Source organism: Thalassophryne amazonica, unplaced genomic scaffold (assembly GCF_902500255.1).
Source record: "Thalassophryne amazonica unplaced genomic scaffold, fThaAma1.1, whole genome shotgun sequence".
NCBI classification, from domain to species: domain Eukaryota; kingdom Metazoa; phylum Chordata; class Actinopteri; order Batrachoidiformes; family Batrachoididae; genus Thalassophryne; species Thalassophryne amazonica.
Genome location: NW_022986409.1, coordinates 7278 through 14554, shown reverse-complemented (window position 1 = coordinate 14554; position 7277 = coordinate 7278).

Genomic DNA, 7277 nt, shown 5'->3' with positions numbered 1-7277 from the left:
CCATTGTTAACGGACATTTTGTAATGAAAGAACGTGCGGGCAGAGTCGCATGTCGGGCCGGACCCGACCGCGGGGGTCGCGACAGGAAAAACACCTCCGTGTTGGAAACCTTAACGGGCAAGTTGGAACATGCCCAAGCTGTTAAACAATTTTTCAGTTACTCACTTGTTGAAAGCCATCAAAAGCCGCCTGAATTTTACAAATGGTTTTCAACACGGAGGTGTTTTTCCTGTCGCGGCGCACACAGATTTGCCGAGTCGTCACGGAAATGACTCGGCGAATTTGCGCGCACGTCTTTCATTAAAAAATGTCCTTAAACAGTGGAATGTCCGCATAAAGTCCTCATGCCGGCCTCTTCTGAATCTTCTCTGTTCTCTCACGATGTCCTGGGTGAATTAAGCCTTAAATTAGGATGTTTTCAGGTCAAAACAGGCCGACGACGGCGCCTGGAAGCACTGCATGACATCCTGCTCTGTGGGAAGTCCTTACACCGACAGAAACACCCCATAATCTCTCATCAGCCATTAAACTTTTCACCGAGAACCAGCTTAATTTCTCGAATAGTGTCCACTCGGATATTCCTCACAGGTCCAGAAAAAATGTTGATAACGCAACGCGCGCCGTCTCGAGCAGCGTGTGAAACAAAGGAATTCAGCCGAGAGGGCGGGACCACATCTCACTCAAGACCTGCCCACAGGGAAATGACGTCACCGACACGTGTGGAAAAAACTCACGCATGCGCACGAGGGTTCAAGCATGATTGGTGGAATCGCACGTCATTAAAATCCATATAGTTAAAAAAAAAATAAAAGGGTCGGTTTATTATCTAATAGACCTCGTATCTTTTAATGTTGAATAATGCACTAATTCTGAAGTTTCGTAACAAACACAGACAGATGGCAAAGAATTCTGGGTAAAATGTGCCTCCGCTAACACTGATTGTTTCACTCATTCATTCTATGTAAACCAGCACAGTAATGTGAGGTGTGTCGTGTGTTGGTGATTACAGATAAATGTGCTTTTGTAAAATATGCCATTTTTTATTTGTTAAAAAAGGCATTTTCAAAAAAAGCCAAGTTGTAATTAGATAACTGTCTGATATAACCAGTGTCAAAATAAACAGAACACTGCCATGATTGTCATGTTGTCTGCTGTCAAATTAACTTCCATGTTTGAGATTTAGGGCTTTATGTGTTATCATAGACCTTGGGTTATTTCAAGCATCCATGGCTTCTCAGTTTATTTTCTCTTAGAGTTTTTTTGTTATTTCTTAGTATGTATTTTATCTGCTCTGCTTCTCACCTGCTGTCTGTCACGTTCAGCTTTTCCCACCTGGCCTCTTGTTTCACGTCTGCTGTACGCTCTGCTTCTTCTGTTCATGTCTGTTTTGGTTGTCATGTATTTTCAGTATGCATTTCGTTTTTCTGATTATTCTGTTTTCTGTTCTTGACAGTTTTTATTTCTTAAGTTCTGCTTGGTGTTGTGAACTAGTCTCTCTGTGTGAGAGCGTGTGGGCGTGTCCTAGTGGTCAGCAGCATGACTGGTGATCGCATCTGCCTTCCTGCTGTCGGTGCGAGTCTTGTGTGTGCGCGTGCAGGGATTGCTTGCGCTCCTGTTGTGTGGGTGTGCTTGTCCTCGGTGTGTGTGAGCAAGTGGTCTAGTTGTCTGGGTTCTTACTCTGTTTCCGGGTTCGCGTTTACGCCCGTTGTCAGGGTAACACTTGACAGCGAGGCAGGGTTATGTGACAGCTGCAGGAAGCCCACCCAGAAACCAAATGTTCTTTGAATGTTCGTTGAACGTTTGCATGAGAACGTTTGCAAACGTGGCATGAACACTGCATGAACATCATATGAACAAAGAATGAGGACAGGTAATGTTTGCATGCGAACATTCAATGAACATTATACAAACGTTCACAAGTGTTCACAAACACCAAATGAACAGTTGCAGCAGAACATTAAATGAACATTTGTAGAGTGTTCGCATGCGAACATTACCTGTCCATTCTTTGTTCATATGATGTTCGTGCAATGTTCTTGCTCAATTACCTACAATTTTTGTGATTGTTCCTATTGAGAACTAAAAAAAAAAATAAGTAAAACAAACTTTATAAATGTTTTAAAATTCAATAGGTTTTATTTCAATAGTGACTTGCAATGTGGAATTATATTGTGGAACATATAAAATAAGTAATGGACAAACTTTTGAAATCACTTAATTGATAAAGGAATTCATCTTTACAGAATTAAACATCATTGCTCAAAAAGCACATAAAATGAAAAATTTTCAACATTACAAAACATTTCTTAAGCGGTAAACCACAAACGCTACTCCAAAAAAATGTTCAGATATAAGAATAACTCTTCTAGAATTAATAATGAAACCTTAAAAAAAAAAAAAAAAAATTCATCTATTTATCTACATACAACCAATAATACACATTTTAGGAGCAAAAATAAATTCAACTTAAACATAAATCACCACTTGAAACAAAAACTACAACAATCTTTTAGACATCTACATACAATTAATAAAAGTCATACTTAAGAGCAAAACTGTGGACAGTTTTAACACAAACATTACTATCAATAAATTCCCTGAGAAAATTCCTATGGAAGTTTTTAATCGCAGATTTGAAGACTCAGGTTGACATTAGTCAGATTAGTCAGTTAGCGAAACTGAACAGTTTAACACAAACATATTACAATCAATAAATTTCCTGAGGAAATTCACGATGAAAAAATATACAAAAATAATACAATTATTAATTTAAATTAATGTTTAATCCCCAAATAAAAAGGTTCTCTGGAGGTAAAATTAAATTTTATCAAAAATATTCCATGTACAATGCAAATTAAGTAATGCTACTAATCTGACCATAAGCTTTGATATTATAGAACATAAACCCCAATATCATATAAAATACCCTCAGCCGTATGTGCAGTCTTCTTAATAATTATTTAATTGGAATCTATATGTATACAGGTGGGGCCAAAAGTTTACATACCCCGGCAGAAGTTTAGTTTTTTTTTTTGTGGCCATTTTTCAGAGAATATGAACAACAACACAAACTTTTTTTCGCTCATGGTTCATGGTTGGGTGAAGCCATTTACCGGCAAACAACAGTGTTTACTCTTTTCAAATCATAATGACAACACAAACTACTCAAATTAACCTGATCAAAAGATTACATACCCCTCTTCTTAATACCATGTACTGCCTGTCTTTTGTGGTGGTTGTGGATGAGGCTCTCTGAGGGTAAAGCTGCCACTGAATGGTTTGGACTTTATTTACATCAATTATGAAGAATACAAACAATATGGCACTCTATGGTAAATCTGCATGAACAGTTCTGAAAAACTGAGTGAGTGTGCAAGAAGAAGAAGAGTGAGGAAAGCCATCAAGACACCCAGACAACCCAGAAGTTATAGGCTTACGTGGCTGTGATTGGAGAAATTATGCACAGTTCAAGCTTTGCATTTTGTATCACCAGTTATCCATCTTCATGATGAAGTTATATAGAGGAGGATTTTCTTAAAAAAGAAGACCTGAACCTTTAGCTACAAATTGCCAGAAGATACACCTGAGATGCCTGGATTTGATCTGTTTTGGTGAAAGAAAATCCTTCTGTGCTCTACTCCACTATGAAGCTAAGATTAGTGATGCAAAATGCAAAGCTTGCACTGTGCACAATTTCTCCAGTCACAGCCACGTAAGCCTATTAACTTCTCCTAAGTTGTCTGGGTGTCTTGGTGGCTCCTTGTAAATCACTGCAGTGGTGTTATCAGGTTGTGAAAACAGTGTTTTCAGTTTTCAAAGTGTTTTTCAGTAGCTTTTACATAATATATGATAGACATGTTACATTTACACAGAAATGAAGCTGTTTCGAAGTGGATTCTGCCATGTTGGATTCGCAGCCAGAGACCAGACGTCACGGTGCCTCTCTACTGTGACTGCCCCAAAAAAAACAGATTTGCAAGATTGTTAGTTTTTCAAACCTGTAATCTGGGTCAGGAAAAAGTTCAGGATGGTCCCGTCTATACTTCTTTGATTCTGCTCGGACAGGACATCTTCGGATTATGGCACAATTGTAGAAATAATGGTAGTACTGTCCATTGATGTGATTTTTATTGCAGTTGCCATGACAACTCTAAATTTGTGGCACGTCCCTGGCAATTGACAGTTCCTGACTTGTCCTGGCTGCCAAAGATAAACAGGAGCCGTAGCGTTCAAGCCTCCCCTGACAATGACTGTTACTGTATACTTCCCTTGTTCCATTCCAGGGGTGTATGCAGTTAAGGTATTGATTAGGGCATTCCTCTGGTGCCTGGTTCCCTCGTCCTCACCATCAAGTCTGTCATTAGTACTCTTGAGCTGCAAGTTGAAAATTTCCTGTTAGTCATAAGCAATTATATACATTTTTCTGTTCAGATATTGTATAATTTGAGCTACATGGTCATAACTGGTATTCAACTCAGCACCTTATTGGACAGGCCCTATATTTTTAACAAGCTGTTTATATTGCTTCCAGAATTTTCTCAATTTAGTTATCAATTAGGTATACCACACAGGTGAAAGCAGATCAGACAAAAATGATTAATCCTCTGTACCCACTGTTATTTGTGTAAAGGACTTTTCACACCACATGCTTTGGAAGCATCAGAGGCGCCACAAATCGGTCTAAAAAGTATTTTCAATGAAACGCGTTGCTTTTTAGAGGTGTCTGAAGCGTCACGTCAAAAGCCGAGCTAAACCATCGCTTCTGCCGGGAGTGTGCACATTCCTGCTTGTCAACAGGCTGACGTGGTAAAAGTTCAACCCAATCCAACTTTTGCCGCTCTGAACTGTGACAAAGCTTCACACTGTCCAAAAGAAACAATGTGTCGGGTCCAAACATGGAAGACTAGCGGCAGAAACCACTGATGCCTACAAAACAGGAAGGTGTCACAGGACTGCTCATTTATACAGAGCAGTTTTCTGAAGAAAAATCCTTGCAAATGTTTTTTCTAAACCTCAAAATTAATTTGACTGCTGTATTAAAGCTTTTTCGTGGTTCATCGACGCACATACAACATGGCGATCACTCAGCTTTCCTCTGGAGAAAGAAAGAAAAAAAAAAACAAAAAAAAAAAACATCTGAGCAAAAGTCTCCGCCCGCTTGCCACACGGAACGCGTCGGGGGTGTGGGAGGCGTTGACGCGACGCGTTGCCTGATGCGTATAAAGCATGCAATGTGAAAGGCTTTAGTTACCGTATTTCCATAAATACAGCATGTTTCATAATATACTGTGTAAAAAATGAAACAGCAAAACTTTATTAAGGTGATGAGGATCCAACAAACAGAAAACACATTAACTCACTTCTTTGAGTGACTTTACTGGAAGGCCCATTACTTCCAGGCACTGCTTGGAATTGGTTCAAGCCCACACTTCTCGTTTAGCTGGCCATTCTTCGGATGATCATCTTAGCAGCGTCCACATTGTTCTCTCTCCTGGTATGTCTGGGAACCGACACTTTCAGGGACAGTCCAAGGATGCAGTGCACCAACTTTGTCATTTAGCTGTTTGATACTGTGAATGATGTCATTCTGCTTCTCCTGGAACACAAAATGTATATAGATCCATATGTTACAACCTTAATACAGAAGTTCTCACTTTACATTAAATCCTATGCTTCACAAAGGATTAAACCAATGCTGTTGACCTCTCATCTTCAACACGGACAAATCTGTGAATGAACTGAGTGAGGAAAGTAAGTAGGTAAGTAAGTCCCTTCAGCTGCTCCCTTGTTTGCACTCGGGGTCGCCACAGCAAATCTGAGGTGGATCTGCATGTTGAATTGGCACAAGTTTTACGCCGGATGCCCTTCCTGATGCAACTCCACATTACATGGAGAAATGTGGCAGGGGTGGGATTTGAGCCCGGAACCTTTTGCACTGAAACCAAGCGCATTAACCACTTGGCCACCACTCAGTGATGAGAGTGAGCCATGGAGGAAAAAAACAACAACAAAAAAAAAAACTTGGCAAGGCCCTGATGATTGGTCAGGTGGTTGTCCCCCAGAAAAATGTGAAATCTCAAATGCATTCTGGTTAGTGCTGTAGGTATCAATTATTTTAGCAGTCAAGTATTCTATCGATTATTCTGGCGATTAATCGAGTAATCGGATAAAAAGTACTTTTGCGTTTTAAACAACATCAATGGGCTGTCTATAAACAATGACACAATGTCACTGTCATTTTGCTGAAATGGCGATGGGATGTAGCCTTCTATTTTGTTTTGTCCAATTTGTAAAAATTAACCAAGTTTTTTTTTTTTTTTAAATAAAGGTTGATGGACTGGGTCCCTGCGTGATTTTTTTTATCCCTCTTTCTCTTCAGCAGATGCATTTCAGCTGGAGGTTGAACATGCAGCATCGCAGTCAGTTTTTTATTATTTAAGTTACCGTGTTCGTGAAGTGTTGTGTGTTGCCCAAAAACGCATCATTAAAAAGTGAAACACTCAGTGTGAGTCTGAGGTAAACACAGAAGAAAGAGTGGACTTCTGCTGTTTGTCAATGTAGCCGGGGACAGAGCTGTGACTCGCCCAGTCTGAGAGCTCCTCACGCTGGGCAGAGAGAGACAGCAGCTGGCCACCGGGTCAATAGTCCCTCCCCACGTAGAGCAGAAAAATAGACAAACACACTGCTTCGCTTTAAATGCACAGTAAGTCTATTTCAGATGATCAGTATGGACCATCTTTCTCTTAAAAGGCTTTATTTTACTCTATGTGTCACGTTGGAAAGCGGTAGCTATCGTTGCTAATTTGATTAGCTGTTATGCTCGCCTTTTGTTTTTTTTTCTGCGGATGTTGCAGCGCCACACACAGGCCTGACATATGTGCTACAACATTAAACAAAGCTTCGAGGCACAGAATTTGCCTCAAACATTTTTTGTAATCGAATTATTCAAGTTACTCGACTCATCGTTTCAGCCCTAATTCTGGTGCTTTCTCAGGTCTATTTACCCACCAAAAGAATCTCAAAATTTTTTTTTTTTTTGGACAGATCACTTTTCCCACACCAGATAAGGTGGTAAACCTCAGTAGTATAGCATACAAGTCCTCCTGTTTCAAGTGTATGGTACCATAGACAGTATGCACACACTATGCAAATTAAACATTATGCAAGGGACATAGAAACTGAGTTTTTATAAAAGGAATTCTGTAACTTTATATCAGCAATAAATAAACATGTCAATTAAGTAACAAGACCTGTAAATTATTTCTTTAAATAAGGAA